We start from the raw sequence: 24200 nt of genomic DNA, 5'->3' as shown, positions 1-24200 counted from the left end.
TCCTCAGGGCTCCACTATGACACGTGCAAAGTTCCGTCTGAACTTTATATAAGACGGTGCGGCTCAGTCAGTCACTCAGTGTTGCCTGAGAGGGCAACACTGCAACAGCCGGCCGCCAGGCTGTCTTTTTTTGCACAGCTAGTTGCCTCCAGGAGGCCACAAGAGGGAGACAAGGGACTGCAAAATGGAAAATAAGCATCCACCAACTTTACAGACAACTTCTCCTTGCTCCTACAACCTCCATCCTTGCACAGTTTGTTATTCTTCTAGGTAACATAGTAACAAATCCAAATTGCTGCTCTCTTTGTAGGCAAGCAAGGCTTTGTTGCAACTGCAATTCTTACTCCTTCTTGAAATGTAGGGACGACAGTACATTCCATCACATCCATCTAGTGTACACAGGTAGGTCCATTGTGGCGGGCGGGCGGGCGGGCGGGCGGCTTTAATGGCTGTTTGCTGTTCCCCTACTCCACTCCACTATTTGACTGTGGTGCTGCATCAATCAGTGGCTGGCTCAGGTGCAGCTCTTTAACTTACCTAAAAGGGAGGGCGGAGAGAAGACAAGGAAGGTGAATGAGCTGTTCCAATGTGAAATGCCGGAAACACAAACACACAGACGACACAAAACAAGAGGTGGCAATGTATTCATTAATTGCATTTAATCAATTAGCTCATTATCACTCATGCATTGTCCAACAGGTGTTGAAATAATGGGATTAAAAGGGGAGATCCCTTCAGAAAGACAGAAACAATGGCAAACACAAAAAACACTTTTGGAATCTGATTTTAGTCAACACATAAGGAAAGGGTGCACCGGTCCTGGAAATACTGCAATACCAGGTCAATGCGTGGAGTGGACAGAGCAAGCTCTATTTCCATCTCCCTGTTCTAAAAATCCATTTAATATATGGTCCCCAGATAGGGGATGTATCAGATATTAAACTGATAAGAACAGATACTACACTTGATCTTAGCCAAAAGGCCGAGAAGCGATAACCCGAACGGGCCGCGCGTTGCCCGAGCCTGCCCGATACTGCTGTTCAGCCCTTGCAGCGATTCAGCCTACTTCTAGGCAATTCCATGGGGCCCTGCAGGCTCACACACTCACAGCTACACGGGAGGTGAATAAAGGCCGGAGAGGAAGCCAGACAGGATTTGCTTCTTTTGCTTGCACCACAATGCCGTGCTGAAAGAGGAGGAATCTACATAAAAACGCCTTCCTGGCAACGCCCAAATGCCCTGCTGCCATGCAGATAAACACTGGCAGCGGCAGCCAGTGCATGCCCACAGCCACCCCTTGTTCCTTCACACCTTGTATCAGCTGTAATCCAGTCCAGTCCAGTGCTGCCTGCTGAGCAGCACTGACCAACACTGCCTGGGCCCAGGCTTTTATCTCTGAGGCCCCATTATGATGTCAGAAAGCTGGCTCTGGCTCCTCAGGGCTCCACTATGACACGTGCAAAGTTCCGTCTGAACTTTATATAAGACGGTGCGGCTCAGTCAGTCACTCAGTGTTGCCTGAGAGGGCAACACTGCAACAGCCGGCCGCCAGGCTGTCTTTTTTTGCACAGCTAGTTGCCTCCAGGAGGCCACAAGAGGGAGACAAGGGACTGCAAAATGGAAAATAAGCATCCACCAACTTTACAGACAACTTCTCCTTGCTCCTACAACCTCCATCCTTGCACAGTTTGTTATTCTTCTAGGTAACATAGTAACAAATCCAAATTGCTGCTCTCTTTGTAGGCAAGCAAGGCTTTGTTGCAACTGCAATTCTTACTCCTTCTTGAAATGTAGGGACGACAGTACATTCCATCACATCCATCTAGTGTACACAGGTAGGTCCATTGTGGCGGGCGGGCGGGCGGCTTTAATGGCTGTTTGCTGTTCCCCTACTCCACTCCACTATTTGACTGTGGTGCTGCATCAATCAGTGGCTGGCTCAGGTGCAGCTCTTTAACTTACCTAAAAGGGAGGGCGGAGATGTAACCCAGCAAAAGGATTGTATGGCATTGAGAAATGGGAGGTTGTGGCCGGCCACTAGAGGGCGCTGTGAGGTCAGTACATCGACAGTGTTTAGTGTGTGGAGTGATATACAAGAGAGGTCTAGGGAGGAAGTGTCTGGAGAGAGGTCTGAGAAGCGCTGGACAGGAAGAGACAGAGACTGGACTGAGAGAGCTGTAGCAAGTAAGGAAGACATTGTGACTCAGATAACTGTAAAAGATAAAGAGCATTCTGGCCAGCAGCAGAGCATAAGTAATGTGAAGTATCAGACACGCATTTACTGGAGTTCCAAGTTAAGGAGATCCGGCTGAGTTAAGAGGAGAGTGTTTAGAGCAAGAAGCTGAAGACGCCATTTTGAGCATAAGGTAACATAGAGCCATTAAGTGCCGGATCATCAGAGAGTGCATTGTATTACATTGCCGGACCTCAAAGATCACATTACACTAAACCTGGAAGCTAAGAGACTTTATTATCCTAAGGCACCGGATAAAGAGAACATATCTTAATCATTGCGGATTATAAGAGACTGTGTTATATTGAAGTGCCGGATAAAAGCGGAGACTGTATTGTTTACCGAGCACCAGTTATATTTTGCCTAGAGCTCAAGTTTTTGACTGTTGTCATATTTTCTGCATGTTCAGTAAAGACAAAACGAATATAATCCCGGTGTCAGTAATTATTGTCCTTAAAGTCATATTACAAGTTGGCGTAGTCGGCAGGATGGATGCAGATACAATGGACGAGACAACATTATCATCCAGTGTGACCCATCCAATGATACCGGTGGGAGCCCTCTTAAATCATTTGCCAAAGTTTAATGGATCTGATCTATTGTTGGAAGATTGGAGTGAACGGCTGGAAGGAGCGGCACGGCTCTGTAATGTCTCTCCACATTTAAAAGTAGAATTGGCGCTAAGTACCTTAGAAGGAGAAGCTAGGAAAACCGTTTTGTTACAGCCAGCACGACATCGACAAACCTTCGAACAAATTCGGCAGCTATTAGATGATGTGTATGGGGATACGTCCTCTGAGGGCATGATAAGGAAGCGATTCTTTGCCCGCCAGCAGAAAGAAGAAGAGACACTGGCGCAGTTTGCAAATGGATTACAGGAAATAATGGCAATGTTGCAACGTAAAGAAGAACAATCAGCCGGGTCCTTTACCAATGTACACGTAGTATTGCGGGATCAGTTTGTAATAGGTCTCAAGAATCCACCGTTAAGGAGAACTCTGAAGGAAAAGTTAAAGAAAGAACCAGATATGACGATTCATCAATTATTGACGGAAGCTATCGCATTGGAAAAAGAGGAATCGGCCAGCACTGATACGGTGGTCAGGCAAGCAGAAATTGTAACCAAGAAGAACCCCGACATGGAGGCAAGGATGGAGTCATTGGAAGGTGCCATGAGAGAGTTGAAAGCCGCTATTACTAATAAGCCTGACCCTGGAACTCCAGTTCGATACTCACAAGAGAGACAGTCGTTTGCGGATAGGAGGAATCAAGGTAGGAATGCTCCAGACCCTACCATCTGCTATAATTGTGGCCGAGCAGGACACATTGCTAGAAATTGCATGCGTTCTCACTATCAGAGCAATCGCAGGAATTTAAACTAGAACGACCTGTAGTTGAGGGGCAAACTACAGGGGAGTCCACGGATACATGCCCTGCGTTAGATGCTACAGATATAGTGGGGGAATGTCCCGTCGTCGTAGCAAAATTCAATGGCGTTGAGTTGTCATGTTTAATCGATACTGGATCTCAAGTGACCACTATGGATAAAGTTGTGTTTGAAACTTATTTCCCTTCCTTGTTATGTGAGAAGAGTGACACTTGGATAAGACTCAAGGCAGCTAATAGTTTACCTATCCCTATCCTGGGAGTTATACAAATGGACATTTCAATATGGAATCGTGATTTGAACAAAAAGGGGGTTATCATAGTAGAAAAAGCTATGGACTCTGAAATTCCCGTGATTCTAGGAATGAATATATTGCGGGACTTAGATGGAGTAATGTCACAAGAGCTGGGCCCAAAATACTGGAAACAAATACCCACTCAACGACCTTCTCAAATGGCTTTACAGCGCACTTTAAAACATTGTCGCATTAATGGAGAACTGTTAAATTGGCCTGGAAGGGTAGGACTGGTTAAGATACCAGCCTCTCGAAGTATACAAGTACCAGCAGGCCATGAAATGTTGTTACCCTTGCCAGTGGGTACTAATAAAGTGTTAAAGGGCACCACTGTGTTAATTGAATCAGCTCTGCAGAAAGAAGGAGTAGCCGTGGCCCGGTCGATATGCAAGGTACAGGCTGGACAAGTATTATTACGAGTGGTTAATATCACGAAACAAAATGTAACCTTATTTCCCCGGGAACTAGTAGCTGAAGTGTTTCCGGTGAGGGAGGAACAAGTGGAAAGCCGTTCAGATTGGCAAGTGAGTTATCCTTGTGAAAGTGTAGCTGTGGTTACAGTGTGTCGAGCCACCACTCAAGCTAATGACACCATTGGGAGGCGATTACTGGAGCAAATACCTTTAGAAGGAACGGATTTGACTACCAGACAAATAGATGAAGTGGCGGGAGTGTTAGGAGAGCACTCCAAGGCTTTTTCCAAGAATGAAGCAGACTTTGGGTTGACAACAACTTTAGAACATGAAATACATACGGGAAATGCTCACCCGGTACGAGAACGATACCGTACCATTCCGCCCGCTTTTTATCAAGAAGCCAAAGTGTTGCTAAAACGCATGCTAGACAGTCATGTTATCCGACCCAGTAAAAGTCCATGGGCTTCTCCCATAGTATTAGTAAAGAAGAAAGATGGAAGCTTGCGGTTCTGTGTAGATTACCGGCGATTGAATGCCTGCACCGTCAGAGATGCATACCCTTTACCACGAATAGAAGACTCTTTGCTGACTTTGGGTAAGGCCAAATACTTCTCTACCCTGGATTTGGCCAGTGGGTACTGGCAAGTACCAGTTGCAGAAGAAGATCGAGAAAAGACTGCATTCATCACCCTTATGGGGTTATACGAATTTTTGAGAATGCCGTTCGGTCTAACCAATGCACCAGCTACATTTCAGCGCTTGATGGAAGTTTGTTTGGGAGATTTAAACTTTGAATGTTTGCTCATCTACCTAGATGACATCATTATCTTCTCAGCCACTTTCACAGAACATTTGGAAAGATTGAAAGTGGTACTTACGCGTATCGAAGAACATGGTCTAAAACTAAAACCGGGCAAATGTCACTTGTTTAAAGAAAGAATTGAGTACCTGGGACACGTGGTTACTAGAGACGGTGTACAACCAATGGATGCCAAAGTACGAGCCGTGCAACAATGGCCGGTACCAAAGACAGTAACAGAGCTTAGAAGTTTCCTAGGACTGCTTGGATATTACAGACGGTTCATACAGAATTTTGCTAAGGTGGCTGCTCCCCTATATGTGTTACTGAATGGAACCAAACCGGGAGTCGATCATAAGAGAAGTATCACTTGGGGAATAGAGGCTGAACAAGCCTTCCAAGAGTTAAAAAGACGACTAACTGGTGCTCCTGTCTTGGCGTATGCAGATTACTCTCTACCATTTGTTTTGTGTACCGATGGAAGTTTAAAAGGATTAGGAGCTGTTCTTTCTCAAGTGCAGAATGGACGGGAACGTGTCATTGCTTATGCCAGTCGGACGCTGAGAGATGGGGAAAAGAATCCGGACAACTATAGCTCATTCCGGTTGGAACTTTTGGCAGTCGTATGGGCGGTTACCGAGCGATTTGCAGATATCTTGCTGGGCGCAGAGTGTGTGTTATGGACTGACAATAATCCATTGGTTCATTTAGACTCGGCCAAATTGGGTGCTATGGAGCAACGTTGGCGAGCACGACTTAGCAAATTTAAATTTACTGTGAAGTACCGCCCAGGACGAGCTAATGGGAATGCAGATGCCCTGTCCCGTAATCCAGTAGATTTGCCTGAAGGACTGACTGAAGAGGAGTTAGAGGAAACAGAGACTCCTAATTTCCTTGCCAATGAAGTACATGATCAGATGCCAGGTGAGAATATTCAAAGTGCTCCGGTGCATACTGTGGAGCCCATAAGAGAAACCATCGATCAATGGACTGCTGAAGAATGGAAGAAACAGCAGTTGCAAGATATTCAAGTTCGGACTGTAAGAAGATGGGTGCTAGAGAGATACCGACCCAATCAACGAGAGCGATTGCGATTGTCTGGAGTGGGACAGAGAATATATCGCCAACGAGATAGATTGGCAGTAAAACAAGGGATATTGTACCGCCGAGTATTCCTACCGACCATGGAAGGACCCGTCTGGCAAGCTGTGTTGCCGGAGCGAGAGTTAGAAAGTACGGTTAAGTGGATGCATGAGAAAAAGGGGCATTATGGTCCTGAAAAGACTTTCCGTTGGTTGCAACAATTCTACTATCATCCTTTGCTGTTTGCAGTGGCACAGAAAGTGTGTCAGAACTGTAGAAATTGCACCCTGGCCAGAGCGGCTGAACAACAAGCTCCGGTGGGGCATATACAGACGCATTATCCATTACAGTTGGTCATGATGGACTATTTGACAGTAGATGAGTCTTTACAAGGGTACAGATATTTATTGGTTGTGATAGACCACTTCACCAAATTCACAGTGGCCGTACCTACCAGAGATCAAACGGCTGAATCTGCGGCACAGGGATTGTGGACTCATTTCATCTTACCCTATGGATGTCCTTCACAGCTTCACTCTGATCAAGGAGCTTGTTTTGAGGGGCGAGTAATAGAAGAATTATGCAGATTGTACCAGATTAAAAAGACCCGCACGACCCCGTATCACCCTCAAGGGAACGGGGCCTGTGAAAGGATGAATCGGACCATATTGCAGTTGTTGCGAACACTGGAGAAACAAAAAAAAGAGAGATGGCCTGACTACATTGCAGAATTAATCTGGATCTATAATAACACTGTACATGCCACTACCGGATATTCTCCTTTTCTGTTAATGTTCGGAAGAAATGGACGATGTCCCCTAAATTTAATGGCTGAGCAGCACTGACCAACACTGCCTGGGCCCAGGCTTTTATCTCTGAGGCCCCATTATGATGTCAGAAAGCTGGCTCTGGCTCCTCAGGGCTCCACTATGACACGTGCAAAGTTCCGTCTGAACTTTATATAAGACGGTGCGGCTCAGTCAGTCACTCAGTGTTGCCTGAGAGGGCAACACTGCAACAGCCGGCCGCCAGGCTGTCTTTTTTTGCACAGCTAGCTGCCTCCAGGAGGCCACAAGAGGGAGACAAGGGACTGCAAAATGGAAAATAAGCATCCACCAACTTTACAGACAACTTCTCCTTGCTCCTACAACCTCCATCCTTGCACAGTTTGTTATTCTTCTAGGTAACATAGTAACAAATCCAAATTGCTGCTCTCTTTGTAGGCAAGCAAGGCTTTGTTGCAACTGCAATTCTTACTCCTTCTTGAAATGTAGGGACGACAGTACATTCCATCACATCCATCTAGTGTACACAGGTAGGTCCATTGTGGCGGGCGGGCGGGCGGGCGGCTTTAATGGCTGTTTGCTGTTCCCCTACTCCACTCCACTATTTGACTGTGGTGCTGCATCAATCAGTGGCTGGCTCAGGTGCAGCTCTTTAACTTACCTAAAAGGGAGGGCGGAGAGAAGACAAGGAAGGTGAATAAGCTGTTCCAATGTGAAATGCCGGAAACACAGACACACAGACGACACAAAACAAGAGGTGGCAATGTATTCATTAATTGCATTTAATAAATTAGCTCATTATCACTCATGCATTGTCCAACAGGTGTTGAAATAATGGGATTAAAAGGGGAGATCCCTTCAGAAAGACAGAAACAATGGCAAACACAAAAAACACTTTTGGAATCTGATTTTAGTCAACACATAAGGAAAGGGTGCACCGGTCCTGGAAATACTGCAATACCAGGTCAATGCGTGGAGTGGACAGAGCAAGCTCTATTTCCATCTCCCTGTTCTAAAAATCCATTTAATATATGGTCCCCAGATAGGGGACGTATCAGATATTAAACTGATAAGAACAGATACTACACTTGATCTTAGCCAAAAGGCCGAGAAGCGATAACCCGAACGGGCCGCGCGTTGCCCGAGCCTGCCCGATACTGCTGTTCAGCCCTTGCAGCGATTCAGCCTACTTCTAGGCAATTCCATGGGGCCCTGCAGGCTCACACACTCACAGCTACACGGGAGGTGAATAAAGGCCGGAGAGGAGGCCAGACAGGATTTGCTTCTTTTGCTTGCACCACAATGCAGTGCTGAAAGAGGAGGAATCTACATAAAAACGCCTTCCTGGCAACGCCCAAATGCCCTGCTGCCATGCAGATAAACACTGGCAGCGGCAGCCAGTGCATGCCCACAGCCACCCCTTGTTCCTTCACACCTTGTATCAGCTGTAATCCAGTCCAGTCCAGTGCTGCCTGCTGAGCAGCACTGACCAACACTGCCTGGGCCCAGGCTTTTATCTCTGAGGCCCCATTATGATGTCAGAAAGCTGGCTCTGGCTCCTCAGGGCTCCACTATGACACGTGCAAAGTTCCGTCTGAACTTTATATAAGACGGTGCGGCTCAGTCAGTCACTCAGTGTTGCCTGAGAGGGCAACACTGCAACAGCCGGCCGCCAGGCTGTCTTTTTTTGCACAGCTAGTTGCCTCCAGGAGGCCACAAGAGGGAGACAAGGGACTGCAAAATGGAAAATAAGCATCCACCAACTTTACAGACAACTTCTCCTTGCTCCTACAACCTCCATCCTTGCACAGTTTGTTATTCTTCTAGGTAACATAGTAACAAATCCAAATTGCTGCTCTCTTTGTAGGCAAGCAAGGCTTTGTTGCAACTGCAATTCTTACTCCTTCTTGAAATGTAGGGACGACAGTACATTCCATCACATCCATCTAGTGTACACAGGTAGGTCCATTGTGGCGGGCGGGCGGGCGGGCGGCTTTAATGGCTGTTTGCTGTTCCCCTACTCCACTCCACTATTTGACTGTGGTGCTGCATCAATCAGTGGCTGGCTCAGGTGCAGCTCTTTAACTTACCTAAAAGGGAGGGCGGAGAGAAGACAAGGAAGGTGAATGAGCTGTTCCAATGTGAAATGCCGGAAACACAGACACACAGACGACACAAAACAAGAGGTGGCAATGTATTCATTAATTGCATTTAATAAATTAGCTCATTATCACTCATGCATTGTGCAACAGGTGTTGAAATAATGGGATTAAAAGGGGAGATCCCTTCAGAAAGACAGAAACAATGGCAAACACAAAAAACACTTTTGGAATCTGATTTTAGTCAACACATAAGGAAAGGGTGCACCGGTCCTGGAAATACTGCAATACCAGGTCAATGCGTGGAGTGGACAGAGCAAGCTCTATTTCCATCTCCCTGTTCTAAAAATCCATTTAATATATGGTCCCCAGATAGGGGACGTATCAGATATTAAACTGATAAGAACAGATACTACACTTGATCTTAGCCAAAAGGCCGAGAAGCGATAACCCGAACGGGCCGCGCGTTGCCCGAGCCTGCCCGATACTGCTGTTCAGCCCTTGCAGCGATTCAGCCTACTTCTAGGCAATTCCATGGGGCCCTGCAGGCTCACACACTCACAGCTACACGGGAGGTGAATAAAGGCCGGAGAGGAAGCCAGACAGGATTTGCTTCTTTTGCTTGCACCACAATGCAGTGCTGAAAGAGGAGGAATCTACATAAAAACGCCTTCCTGGCAACGCCCAAATGCCCTGCTGCCATGCAGATAAACACTGGCAGCGGCAGCCAGTGCATGCCCACAGCCACCCCTTGTTCCTTCACACCTTGTATCAGCTGTAATCCAGTCCAGTCCAGTGCTGCCTGCTGAGCAGCACTGACCAACACTGCCTGGGCCCAGGCTTTTATCTCTGAGGCCCCATTATGATGTCAGAAAGCTGGCTCTGGCTCCTCAGGGCTCCACTATGACACGTGCAAAGTTCCGTCTGAACTTTATATAAGACGGTGCGGCTCAGTCAGTCACTCAGTGTTGCCTGAGAGGGCAACACTGCAACAGCCGGCCGCCAGGCTGTCTTTTTTTGCACAGCTAGTTGCCTCCAGGAGGCCACAAGAGGGAGACAAGGGACTGCAAAATGGAAAATAAGCATCCACCAACTTTACAGACAACTTCTCCTTGCTCCTACAACCTCCATCCTTGCACAGTTTGTTATTCTTCTAGGTAACATAGTAACAAATCCAAATTGCTGCTCTCTTTGTAGGCAAGCAAGGCTTTGTTGCAACTGCAATTCTTACTCCTTCTTGAAATGTAGGGACGACAGTACATTCCATCACATCCATCTAGTGTACACAGGTAGGTCCATTGTGGCGGGCGGGCGGGCGGGCGGCTTTAATGGCTGTTTGCTGTTCCCCTACTCCACTCCACTATTTGACTGTGGTGCTGCATCAATCAGTGGCTGGCTCAGGTGCAGCTCTTTAACTTACCTAAAAGGGAGGGCTGAGAGAAGACAAGCAAGGTGAATGAGCTGTTCCAATGTGAAATGCCGGAAACACAGACACACAGACGACACAAAACAAGAGGTGGCAATGTATTCATTAATTGCATTTAATCAATTAGCTCATTATCACTCATGCATTGTCCAACAGGTGTTGAAATAATGGGATTAAAAGGGGAGATCCCTTCAGAAAGACAGAAACAATGGCAAACACAAAAAACACTTTTGGAATCTGATTTTAGTCAACACATAAGGAAAGGGTGCACCGGTCCTGGAAATACTGCAATACCAGGTCAATGCGTGGAGTGGACAGAGCAAGCTCTATTTCCATCTCCCTGTTCTAAAAATCCATTTAATATATGGTCCCCAGATAGGGGACGTATCAGATATTAAACTGATAAGAACAGATTTTTTTTTTTTTTATTTTTTTTTTAAAACCTTCAGGTTTGGATTAATTTTGTTTAAAAGCACTCGTTCATATCCTGTCGATACTTACTATCAGTATCCTAGACATTCTGAACGGTTCTATCCAATCATCATCAGGCTTTTTCATTTAGATTTTTTTAAATTTTCATATAACAAAAAGCAAATACAGAAATCATATCAAAAAAATTCCACCCCTCCACTACACTCTCACCATATACCTCCACTTCAAAACCTTCCAAATCCCTTCTGCATCCACCTCCCCCAACCTTTCCTTATCTACCAAATACACTGTATACATCCTATCCAATACCATTCTCAAACATCCTTCCACCGTTACATCTTTCTTTCTAAACACATACAGGTTCCTAACATCCCACAAAACCTCTTTTATAATTGCTAACATGACAAATAATACCCTTTGATTTTTCTGACTTACACTCGCAAGCCCAAACAAAACTATTTCCATACATAACCTATTAATCCCAACCAACTCCTTAAGTAACGGACCCATACCCCTCCAAACTCCCTGTGCCACCCCACAATTCCAAAACAGATGCACTATACTTTCACTCCCACCACAATTCTCTCTTGGACACAAATCACTCCTCACAACTCCACGATTTTTCTGAAACTCTCTAACTGACAACCCACCATGCAAACTCTGCCATACAATCTCTCTCTGTCTATTTGTAATACCATCTGTCCTCAACCCCTTCCACACCTTACCAACACACTGACATCTCACCATATTTATATTACATTGGACTTCCATATCTTTTATACACTTAAACACACTCTTCTTATCTTTCAAACATTCTTTCTTCACCGCTGTCAATCCAAACTTCCTCATAAAATTCTCAATAAACTCATACCATTTAGGACTCACAAACGCATACGGCTTCCTTAAATCTCTTTTCATCCATCCTATTTTCCCTAACACCTTCCCACCCAAAAATCTCACCATGCATGCAAATTTCCAATCACCTCCCAGCATCCTCTTCACTGCAAACATCACATTCACCCCTAAATACACTTCAATATTAGGAAAATTCATACCCCCATTCACCCAGTCCTTCAGCACAGTCTCTCTTTTCACTCTCTCCATTGTCGTTCCCCAAAAAAACACAAACACAATTCTATTCAATTTCCTTACAACCATATACCCTGGAGGAAACACCACAGCAAGATACAGAAAAATGGGCAAAATCACACTTTTTATCACCATTATCTTTCCTTCAAACGTCAACTCTCTCAAACTCCAAAATCTCAACTTCCTACTCACTCTTTTCTCCACATCTACCCAACTCTCACTTCCATCCAATTTTTCATCCATTTTAACACCCAAAATTTGAATCGCTCCGTCCACTCTTTTCACACCCAAGTCCTCATTCATACCTGAACTTCCAAACCTCTTATACTCACTTTTCTTCCAATTTACCCTAAAAGCTGACGCACCACAAAACAAAGACACCAATAATTTTGCCCTCCTCAAAACTGCAAAAGAATCACACAGCACACACACATCGTCCATATACGCCAACACTTTCAGCTCTTTCCCACCACTCCCTGGAATCTGCACTCCTCTCATACACTTATCCTTCCTAATCATCTCTAATAATGGTTCTAAAGCACACACAAAGACTATAGGGGACAAAGGGCATCCCTGTCTTACACCCGAACACACCTTCACTTCTTCACTCACCCATCCGTTTATCAAAACCTTACTGCCCACACCCTTATACAACATCCTCACCATATTCACAAACTCTCCAGGAAACCCCATCCTCACCAACACTTTAAACAGAAAATCATGCGACAACCTATCAAATGCTTTTTCAAAATCAATAGACAACACACTAACCTCTTGCTTTCTCTCCCTTGCATCCCACAACACATCTCTCAACAAACAAAGATTCTCCCCAATCCTTCTCCCAGGAATTCCACACACTTGATCCTCCCCAATCACCTGATCGATCACATCTCTCATTCTATTGGCAATCATTTTAGCAAAAATCTTATAATCCACATTCAACAAAGTTATAGGTCTCCAATTCCTTACATCCTTCTCATCCCCTTTCTTATAAATCAGCACAACCACTCCACTCTTCATACTCTCCGCCAATCTACACTTTTCCCGCATAAAAACATATATCTCAATCATATCTAGCTTAATCACATCCCACATTCTCTTATAAAACTCCACTGGCAACCCATCCTCTCCCGGTGTTCTATTCACTGACATGCTTTCAATAACTGATTTAACCTCTTCCTCCCCAACTCCTCTCATCAGCCTATCATACTCCATTCTCTCCACCTGCTTCTCAATCACAGCCACCACCTCAGACTCCAAATCTCTATCACACTCCTTTACTGCATACAATTCTCTGTAAAACTCTTCAACCACTCCTAACACCACTTTCCCTTTTACCACATTCCCATCCTTATCATACACACATACCAAATCCTCTTTCTTCCCAATCACTTTTTAAAAAAAATATCTCGAACATTTCTCATTCTTTTCTAACTTATCCAATCTTGCTTGATACATAATTTCCTTACCCTTCTTCACCATCCATTCTTTCATATTCTTCTTAACTTCCTCAATCTTCTCATCCACCGCCCAACCATTCTTCTTCAAACTTCTCAAAAACCCCAATCTTTTATACAAGCACTCATACTTTCTCCTTCTACCAGCCGCTCTTCTATAACCAGCTTTCTTAAAATATACTTTTGTCTTTTCCTTCACCCAATCCCACCACTCCAACACATCTACAAACTCTTTCTTCCTTCTACACCAACTCCCATACAAATTAACATATTTCCCATACACCTCCTCATCTTCTAACAAATTAACATTTAATTTCCATAAACCCCTCCCACTTATACATTCCACATCCAAAACCAGTTCACACATCACACACTCATGATCTGAATATATTACCCTCATTTGCATATAATTTTTACCCATCACACCTTTCGACACAAAACACATATCTAGTCTCGAACTATAAATACCCCTGTCTGAAAAATATGTATCTTGGGGGTCTACCCCACATAATTTTATCACATCCTTCAACTGAAAATCAAACAAAATATTTTTAACCACATTACCAGATACATCCACATTTTTTCCATCAATCTCACAATTAAAGTCCCCTATCCACACAACCGGATCCTTCCCAGGCAAAAACATTTTCACTTTTTCAAACAATTCCACTCTTTCATTCTTATTAACTGGAGCATATATATTAATTATACGAACATTCACTCTATTAAATCTCACCACCACCATCACACACCTTCCCTCCTCAATAACAGTATGACTGCAAATTTCTATTTTTTTGTTTTTGAATAAAATCCCCACACCATCATTTCTATTTTTGTTTGACACTGACCATATTGCAGGCCCGTGCACCCACTCCTCCTGCCCCACCACAAAATCCAATCCACACTCTTGAACACAAATGACATCAACATTTTGATTTGCTAATATATCTAGTATAAGAGCTCTTCTGGCTCTACTCCTAAACACACGCACATTGGATGACAAAAACTTCAAAGACATAATCTAAAACAACCCAAAGGAAGAAAATTTAGCAACGCCATTATTTTAAGATTTTCCTCTGGAGTACTTTGGAAGAACCTTCTCCGCCAGAGCCTGTATCCATATGGGCCTCAAATAAAGATTCGAATGGGTTCTCCAACGAAATCGCCTCTTCTTCCACCTTCTCAAAACGTGGCTTTTTTGCCGTTTTCCTGGGGGGACGAAAACATTCTGCACCTGTGACAGTCACTTCCCCCCCAGGAGGTTCATCTTCCTCAGAGAGAGACCAGTCTATTCTTGCTGACTCATCCATCAGAATGCTCATGGGAGATTCCACAGCTGGGCTAATCAACCCCTCCCCCATCTCCACCTGCTGCTGGTCTTGCACAGCTTCATTTTGTCTTTTTTCAGCCTCCTCAGACATCCTCAAGATTCTTGCTCCTTCCTCCCTCTTCCTATCAAGATCCATTTGGTTCCTTTGCTTTCTAGCTTCCTCCTGCTTCTTTCTTTCTTCCCTCCTCTTGACAACCTCAGGACAGTCTCTGTACATATGCCCAGTCAATCCACATAAATCACAGGCTCTAGGCTGTGGACACGCCCCAGCCTCATGTCCAGGATTTTTACAGTTCCTGCACAGTTTAACCCCTGGGCAATCCTCCTTTAAATGGCCAAATTTAAAGCAGTTCCTGCAAAAGGATGGCTGTCCTTGATAATACAGGTAGCCTCTGTTTCCAGCCACAGAAAAATTGGCAGGTGGGTGTCTCACTCCCCCAATACAGCTTTCATCAGGTCTTAATTTCACCCAGAATTTATATGTTCCATTAAAGATGTTAAGGATACTTTTCTGCCTTACCCCTCCTTTCACACTTAAACAGTACTGTCCAAGAAAGTTCTTTAGGATATTAACATCCGTGAAAGGGTTAAATACATGGATAAAGACAGTTTTTTCCTCTAGTTCAAACAGTGGAACAAATGTGACATTCCTCAGTACCTGGTTAGATGCATTGGTCTTCAGACATTCATAGAAGAGCAGGCAGGTCCCATCCACATAAAAGGAAATGTCATAGATACCTTGTTTTTTTGATTCTTGAATACAAAATACATCATTTTCCAGGGAAATACCCGCCATCTTCTCCACAATTTCGTGTCCAACATATGAGATGCTGTTCTTCACGCTGTCAGAGATCTCCACCTTCAGCCGGACTGTCTTCTGGATACCTGAGGAAAATTCCATACCTGCCATATTTTCAGCCTATCGGTCCAGGACCATAGGAGGATCGCCACTCAAAAGGTCTCCTGCTACCACAGGAACACTCGCACCCCCGACCCAGACCAGAGCAATAAACTCTGATCTGAGCCAAAAGGCCGAGAAGCGATAACCCGAACGGGCCGCGCGTTGCCCGAGCCTGCCCGATACTGCTGTTCAGCCCTTGCAGCGATTCAGCCTACTTCTAGGCAATTCCATGGGGCCCTGCAGGCTCACACACTCACAGCTACACGGGAGGTGAATAAAGGCCGGAGAGGAAGCCAGACAGGATTTGCTTCTTTTGCTTGCACCACAATGCAGTGCTGAAAGAGGAGGAATCTACATAAAAACGCCTTCCTGGCAACGCCCAAATGCCCTGATGCCATGCAGATAAACACTGGCAGCGGCAGCAAGTGCATGCCCACAGCCACCCCTTGTTCCTTCACACCTTGTATCAGCTGTAATCCAGTCCAGTCCAGTGCTGCCTGCTGAGCAGCACTGACCAACACTGCCTGGGCCCAGGCTTTTATCTCTGAGGCCCCATTATGATGTCAGAAAGCTGGCTCTGGCTCCTCAGGGCTCCACTATGACACGTGCAAAGTTCCGTCTGAACTTTATATAAGACGGTGCGGCTCAGTCAGTCACTCAGTGTTGCCTGAGAGGGCAACACTGCAACAGCCGGCCGCCAGGCTGTCTTTTTTTGCACAGCTAGTTGCCTCCAGGAGGCCACAAGAGGGAGACAAGGGACTGCAAAATGGAAAATAAGCATCCACCAACTTTACAGACAACTTCTCCTTGCTCCTACAACCTCCATCCTTGCACAGTTTGTTATTCTTCTAGGTAACATAGTAACAAATCCAAATTGCTGCTCTCTTTGTAGGCAAGCAAGGCTTTGTTGCAACTGCAATTCTTACTCCTTCTTGAAATGTAGGGACGACAGTACATTCCATCACATCCATCTAGTGTACACAGGTAGGTCCATTGTGGCGGGCGGGCGGGCGGCTTTAATGGCTGTTTGCTGTTCCCCTACTCCACTCCACTATTTGACTGTGACTTACGGTTCAGGAGTTATTCACAGAAACATGGTTCTGAACATGCTGCCAATTGCTCGCCTGGGAAACATGCAGAGAAGTCCAAGATAGTGTTTTTTAGACTGGCTGCCACGAGCTGAATCGAATGCAGCCAAGAGCGAGCGTCTGTGACTTACGGTTCAAGAGTTATTCACAGAAACATGGTTCTTTTACTGCCAGCCGCGAAAGCGAAAATAACCAAGATCGAGCGTCTAGGATTTACTTGTCAATAACTCGCCTGGGAAACATCCAGAGAAGTCAAACACAGTGCTCCTATACTAATTGCCAGGCGCTGAGACGAATGCCGCCAAGATCGAGCGTCTAGGACTTACGGTTAAGGAATTAGCCTCAGAAACATGGTTCTGAACATGCTGCCAATTGCTCGCCTGGGAAACATGCAGAGAAGTCCAAGATAGTGTTTTTTAGACTGGCTGCCACGAGCTGAATCGAATGCAGCCAAGAGCGAGCGTCTGTGACTTACGGTTCAGGAGTTATTCACAGAAACATGGTTCTGAACATGCTGCCAATTGCTCGCCTGGGAAACATGCAGAGAAGTCCAAGATAGTGTTTTTTAGACTGGCTGCCACGAGCTGAATCGAATGCAGCCAAGAGCGAGCGTCTGTGACTTACGGTTCAGGAGTTAATCACAGAAACATGGTTCTGAACATGCTGCCAATTGCTCGCCTGGGAAACATGCAGAGAAGTCCAAGATAGTGTTTTTTAGACTGGCTGCCACGAGCTGAATCGAATGCAGCCAAGAGCGAGTGTCTGTGACTTACGGTTCAAGAGTTATTCACAGAAACATGGTTCTTTTACTGCCAGCCGCGAAAGCGAAAATAACCAAGATCGAGCGTCTAGGATTTACTTGTCAATAACTCGCCTGGGAAACATCCAGAGAAGTCAAACACAGTGCTCCTATACTAATTGCCAGGCGCTGAGACGAATGCCGCCAAGATCGAGCGTCTAGGACTTACTGTTAAGGAATTAGCCTCAGAAACATGGTTCTGAACATGCTGCCAATTGCTCGCCTGGGAAACATGCAGAGAAGTCCAAGATAGTGTTTTTTAGACTGGCTGCCACGAGCTGAATCGAATGCAGCCAAGAGCGAGCGTCTGTGACTTACGGTTCAGGAGTTATTCACAGAAACATGGTTCTGAACATGCTGCCAATTGCTCGCCTGGGAAACATGCAGAGAAGTCCAAGATAGTGTTTTTTAGACTGGCTGCCACGAGCTGAATCGAATGCAGCCAAGAGCGAGCGTCTGTGACTTACGGTTCAGGAGTTATTCACAGAAACATGGTTCTGAACATGCTGCCAATTGCTCGCCTGGGAAACATGCAGAGAAGTCCAAGATAGTGTTTTTTAGACTGGCTGCCACGAGCTGAATCGAATGCAGCCAAGAGCGAGCGTCTGTGACTTACGGTTCAGGAGTTATTCACAGAAACATGGTTCTGAACATGCTGCCAATTGCTCGCCTGGGAAACATGCAGAGAAGTCCAAGATAGTGTTTTTTAGACTAGCTGCCACGAGCTGAATCGAATGCAGCCAAGAGCGAGCGTCTGTGACTTACGGTTCAGGAGTTATTCACAGAAACATGGTTCTGAACATGCTGCCAATTGCTCGCCTGGGAAACATGCAGAGAAGTCCAAGATAGTGTTTTTTAGACTGGCTGCCACGAGCTGAATCGAATGCAGCCAAGAGCGAGCGTCTGTGACTTACGGTTCAAGAGTTATTCACAGAAATATGGTTCTTTTACTGCCAGCCGCGAAAGCGAAAATAACCAAGATCGAGCGTCTAGGATTTACTTGTCAATAACTCGCCTGGGAAACATCCAGAGAAGTCAAACACAGTGCTCCTATACTAATTGCCAGGCGCTGAGACGAATGCCGCCAAGATCGAGCGTCTAGGACTTACGGTTAAGGAATTAGCCTCAGAAACATGGTTCTGAACATGCTGCCAATTGCTCGCCTGGGAAACATGCAGAGAAGTCCAAGATAGTGTTTTTTAGACTGGCTGCCACGAGCTGAATCGAATGCAGCCAAGAGCGAGCGTCTGTGACTTACGGTTCAGGAGTTATTCACAGAAACATGGTTCTGAACATGCTGCCAATTGCTCGCCTGGGAAACATGCAGAGAAGTCCAAGATAGTGTTTTTTAGACTGGCTGCCACGAGCTGAATCGAATGCAGCCAAGAGCGAGCGTCTGTGACTTACGGTTCAGGAGTTATTCACAGAAACATGGTTCTGAACATGCTGCCAATTGCTCGCCTGGGAAACATGCAGAGAAGTCCAAGATAGTGTTTTTTAGACTGGCTGCCACGAGCTGAATCGAATGCAGCCAAGAGCGAGCGTCTGTGACTTACGGTTCAGGAGTTATTCACAGAAACATGGTTCTGAACATGCTGCCAATTGCTCGCCTGGGAAACATGCAGAGAAGTCCAAGATAGTGTTTTTTAGACTGGCTGCCACGAGCTGAATCGAATGCAGCCAAGAGCGAGCGTCTGTGACTTACGGTTCAGGAGTTATTCACAGAAACATGGTTCTGAACATGCTGCCAATTGCTCGCCTGGGAAACATGCAGAGAAGTCCAAGATAGTGTTTTTTAGACTGGCTGCCACGAGCTGAATCGAATGCAGCCAAGAGCGAGCGTCTGTGACTTACGGTTCAGGAGTTATTCACAGAAACATGGTTCTGAACATGCTGCCAATTGCTCGCCTGGGAAACATGCAGAGAAGTCCAAGATAGTGTTTTTTTAGACTGGCTGCCACGAGCTGAATCGAATGCAGCCAAGAGCGAGCGTCTGTGACTTACGGTTCAGGAGTTATTCACAGAAACATGGTTCTGAACATGCTGCCAATTGCTCGCCTGGGAAACATGCAGAGAAGTCCAAGATAGTGTTTTTTAGACTGGCTGCCACGAGCTGAATCGAATGCAGCCAAGAGCGAGCGTCTGTGACTTACGGTTCAAGAGTTATTCACAGAAACATGGTTCTTTTACTGCCAGCCGCGAAAGCGAAAATAACCAAGATCGAGCGTCTAGGATTTACTTGTCAATAACTCGCCTGGGAAACATCCAGAGAAGTCAAACACAGTGCTCCTATACTAATTGCCAGGCGCTGAGACGAATGCCGCCAAGATCGAGCGTCTAGGACTTACGGTTAAGGAATTAGCCTCAGAAACATGGTTCTGAACATGCTGCCAATTGCTCGCCTGGGAAACATGCAGAGAAGTCCAAGATAGTGTTTTTTAGACTGGCTGCCACGAGCTGAATCGAATGCAGCCAAGAGCGAGCGTCTGTGACTTACGGTTCAGGAGTTATTCACAGAAACATGGTTCTGAACATGCTGCCAATTGCTCGCCTGGGAAACATGCAGAGAAGTCCAAGATAGTGTTTTTTTAGACTGGCTGCCACGAGCTGAATCGAATGCAGCCAAGAGCGAGCGTCTGTGACTTACGGTTCAGGAGTTATTCACAGAAACATGGTTCTGAACATGCTGCCAATTGCTCGCCTGGGAAACATGCACAGAAGTCCAAGATAGTGTTTTTTAGACTGGCTGCCACGAGCTGAATCGAATGCAGCCAAGAGCGAGCGTCTGTGACTTACGGTTCAGGAGTTATTCACAGAAACATGGTTCTGAACATGCTGCCAATTGCTCGCCTGGGAAACATGCAGAGAAGTCCAAGATAGTGTTTTTTAGACTGGCTGCCACGAGCTGAATCGAATGCAGCCAAGAGCGAGCGTCTGTGACTTACGGTTCAGGAGTTATTCACAGAAACATGGTTCTGAACATGCTGCCAATTGCTCGCCTGGGAAACATGCAGAGAAGTCCAAGATAGTGTTTTTTAGACTGGCTGCCACGAGCTGAATCGAATGCAGCCAAGAGCGAGCGTCTGTGACTTACGGTTCAGGAGTTATTCACAGAAACATGGTTCTGAACATGCTGCCAATTGCTCGCCTGGGAAACATGCAGAGAAGTCCAAGATAGTGTTTTTTAGACTGGCTGCCACGAGCTGAATCGAATGCAGCCAAGAGCGAGCGTCTGTGACTTACGGTTCAGGAGTTATTCACAGAAACATGGTTCTGAACATGCTGCCAATTGCTCGCCTGGGAAACATGCAGAGAAGTCCAAGATAGTGTTTTTTAGACTGGCTGCCACGAGCTGAATCGAATGCAGCCAAGAGCGAGCGTCTGTGACTTACGGTTCAGGAGTTATTCACAGAAACATGGTTCTGAACATGCTGCCAATTGCTCGCCTGGGAAACATGCAGAGAAGTCCAAGATAGTGTTTTTTAGACTGGCTGCCACGAGCTGAATCGAATGCAGCCAAGAGCGAGCGTCTGTGACTTACGGTTCAAGAGTTATTCACAGAAACATGGTTCTTTTACTGCCAGCCGCGAAAGCGAAAATAACCAAGATCGAGCGTCTAGGATTTACTTGTCAATAACTCGCCTGGGAAACATCCAGAGAAGTCAAACACAGTGCTCCTATACTAATTGTCAGGCGCTGAGACGAATGCCGCCAAGATCGAGCGTCTAGGACTTACGGTTAAGGAATTAGCCTCAGAAACATGGTTCTGAACATGCTGCCAATTGCTCGCCTGGGAAACATGCAGAGAAGTCCAAGATAGTGTTTTTTAGACTGGCTGCCACGAGATGAATCGAATGCAGCCAAGAGCGAGCGTCTGTGACTTACGGTTCAGGAGTTATTCACAGAAACATGGTTCTGAACATGCTGCCAATTGCTCGCCTGGGAAACATGCAGAGAAGTCCAAGATAGTGTTTTTTAGACTGGCTGCCACGAGCTGAATCGAATGCAGCCAAGAGCGAGCGTCTGTGACTTACGGTTCAGGAGTTATTCACAGAAACATGGTTCTGAACATGCTGCCAATTGCTCGCCTGGGAAACATGCAGAGAAGTCCAAGATAGTGTTTTTTAGACTGGCTGCCACGAGCTGAATCGAATGCAGCCAAGAGCGAGCGTCTGTGACTTACGGTTCAAGAGTTATTCACAGAAACATGGTTCTTTTACTGCCAGCCGCGAAAGCGAAAATAACCAAGATCGAGCGTCTAGGATTTACTTGTCAATAACTCGCCTGGGAAACATCCAGAGAAGTCAAACACAGTGCTCCTATACTAATTGCCAGGCGCTGAGACGAATGCCGCCAAGATCGAGCGTCTAGGACTTACGGTTAAGGAATTAGCCTCAGAAACATGGTTCTGAACATGCTGCCAATTGCTCGCCTGGGAAACATGCAGAGAAGTCCAAGATAGTGTTTTTTAGACTGGCTGCCACGAGCTGAATCGAATGCAGCCAAGAGCGAGCATCTGTGACTTACGGTTCAAGAGTTATTCACAGAAACATGGTTCTTTTACTGCCAGCCGCGAAAGCGAAAATAACCAAGATCGAGCGTCTTGGATTTACTTGTCAATAACTCGCCTGGGAAACATCCAGAGAAGTCAAACACAGTGCTCCTATACTAATTGCCAGGCGCTGAGACGAATGCCGCCAAGATCGAGCGTCTAGGACTTACGGTTAAGGAATTAGCCTCAGAAACATGGTTCTGAACATGCTGCCAATTGCTCGCCTGGGAAACATGCAGAGAAGTCCAAGATAGTGTTTTTTAGACTGGCTGCCACAAGCTGAATCGAATGCAGCCAAGAGCGAGCGTCTGTGACTTACGGTTCAGGAGTTATTCACAGAAACATGGTTCTGAACATGCTGCCAATTGCTCGCCTGGGAAACATGCAGAGAAGTCCAAGATAGTGTTTTTTAGACTGGCTGCCACGAGCTGAATCGAATGCAGCCAAGAGCGAGCGTCTGTGACTTACGGTTCAGGAGTTATTCACAGAAACATGGTTCTGAACATGCTGCCAATTGCTCGCCTGGGAAACATGCAGAGAAGTCCAAGATAGTGTTTTAGACTGGCTGCCACGAGCTGAATCGAATGCAGCCAAGAGCGAGCGTCTGTGACTTACGGTTTCAAGAGTTATTCACAGAAACATGGTTCTTTTACTGCCAGCCGCGAAAGCGAAAATAACCAAGATCGAGCGTCTAGGATTTACTTGTCAATAACTCGCCTGGGAAACATCCAGAGAAGTCAAACACAGTGCTCCTATACTAATTGCCAGGCGCTGAGACGAATGCCGCCAAGATCGAGCGTCTAGGACTTACGGTTAAGGAATTAGCCTCAGAAACATGGTTCTGAACATGCTGCCAATTGCTCGCCTGGGAAACATGCAGAGAAGTCCAAGATAGTGTTTTTTAGACTGGCTGCCACGAGCTGAATCGAATGCAGCCAAGAGCGAGCGTCTGTGACTTACGGTTCAGGAGTTATTCACAGAAACATGGTTCTGAACATGCTGCCAATTGCTCGCCTGGGAAACATGCAGAGAAGTCCAAGATAGTGTTTTTTAGACTGGCTGCCACGAGCTGAATCGAATGCAGCCAAGAGCGAGCGTCTGTGACTTACGGTTCAGGAGTTATTCACAGAAACATGGTTCTGAACATGCTGCCGATTGCTCGCCTGGGGAAACATGCAGAGAAGTCCAAGATAGTGTTTTTTAGACTGGCTGCCACGAGCTGAATCGAATGCAGCCAAGAGCGAGTGTCTGTGACTTACGGTTCAAGAGTTATTCACAGAAACATGGTTCTTTTACTGCCAGCCGCGAAAGCGAAAATAACCAAGATCGAGCGTCTAGGATTTACTTGTCAATAACTCGCCTGGGAAACATCCAGAGAAGTCAAACACAGTGCTCCTATACTAATTGCCAGGCGCTGAGACGAATGCCGCCAAGATCGAGCGTCTAGGACTTACGGTTAAGGAATTAGCCTCAGAAACATGGTTCTGAACATGCTGCCAATTGCTCGCCTGGGAAACATGCAGAGAAGTCCAAGATAGTGTTTTTTAGACTGGCTGCCACGAGCTGAATCGAATGCAGCCAAGAGCGAGCGTCTGTGACTTACGGTTCAGGAGTTATTCACAGAAACATGGTTCTGAACATGCTGCCAATTGCTCGCCTGGGAAACATGCAGAGAAGTCCAAGATAGTGTTTTTTAGACTGGCTGCCACGAGCTGAATCGAATGCAGCCAAGAGCGAGCGTCTGTGACTTACGGTTCAGGAGTTATTCACAGAAACATGGTTCTGAACATGCTGCCGATTGCTCGCCTGGGAAACATGCAGAGAAGTCCAAGATAGTGTTTTTTAGACTGGCTGCCACGAGCTGAATCGAATGCAGCCAAGAGCGAGTGTCTGTGACTTACGGTTCAAGAGTTATTCACAGAAACATGGTTCTTTTACTGCCAGCCGCGAAGCGAAAATAACCAAGATCGAGCGTCTAGGATTTACTTGTCAATAACTCGCCTGGGAAACATCCAGAGAAGTCAAACAC

At 45.9% G+C, this 24200-nt stretch overlaps 4 non-coding genes across 4 annotated transcripts; all 4 read right to left on the bottom strand.

The window, feature by feature from the left end:
- Positions 1-803: 803 nt before the first annotated feature.
- On the bottom strand, positions 804-994 carry LOC142714037 (U2 spliceosomal RNA). Its single transcript, XR_012870258.1, has one exon. It is a non-coding gene; the product is annotated as a U2 spliceosomal RNA (small nuclear RNA).
- Positions 995-7925: 6931 nt separating this feature from the next.
- Positions 7926-8116, bottom strand: LOC142714011 (U2 spliceosomal RNA). Its single transcript, XR_012870234.1, has one exon. It is a non-coding gene; the product is annotated as a U2 spliceosomal RNA (small nuclear RNA).
- A 1238-nt stretch (positions 8117-9354) lies between these two features.
- LOC142713999 (U2 spliceosomal RNA) lies at positions 9355-9545 on the bottom strand. Its single transcript, XR_012870223.1, has one exon. It is a non-coding gene; the product is annotated as a U2 spliceosomal RNA (small nuclear RNA).
- A 1238-nt stretch (positions 9546-10783) lies between these two features.
- LOC142714043 (U2 spliceosomal RNA) lies at positions 10784-10969 on the bottom strand. The gene has a single exon (XR_012870262.1). It is a non-coding gene; the product is annotated as a U2 spliceosomal RNA (small nuclear RNA).
- Between the last annotated feature and the right edge of the window lie 13231 nt (positions 10970-24200).

Source organism: Rhinoderma darwinii, unplaced genomic scaffold (assembly GCF_050947455.1).
Source record: "Rhinoderma darwinii isolate aRhiDar2 unplaced genomic scaffold, aRhiDar2.hap1 Scaffold_4374, whole genome shotgun sequence".
NCBI classification, from domain to species: Eukaryota; Metazoa; Chordata; class Amphibia; order Anura; family Rhinodermatidae; genus Rhinoderma; species Rhinoderma darwinii.
Note: the sequence above shows the minus strand (reverse complement) of the source record. Positions and strands in the feature narration are given on the sequence as shown.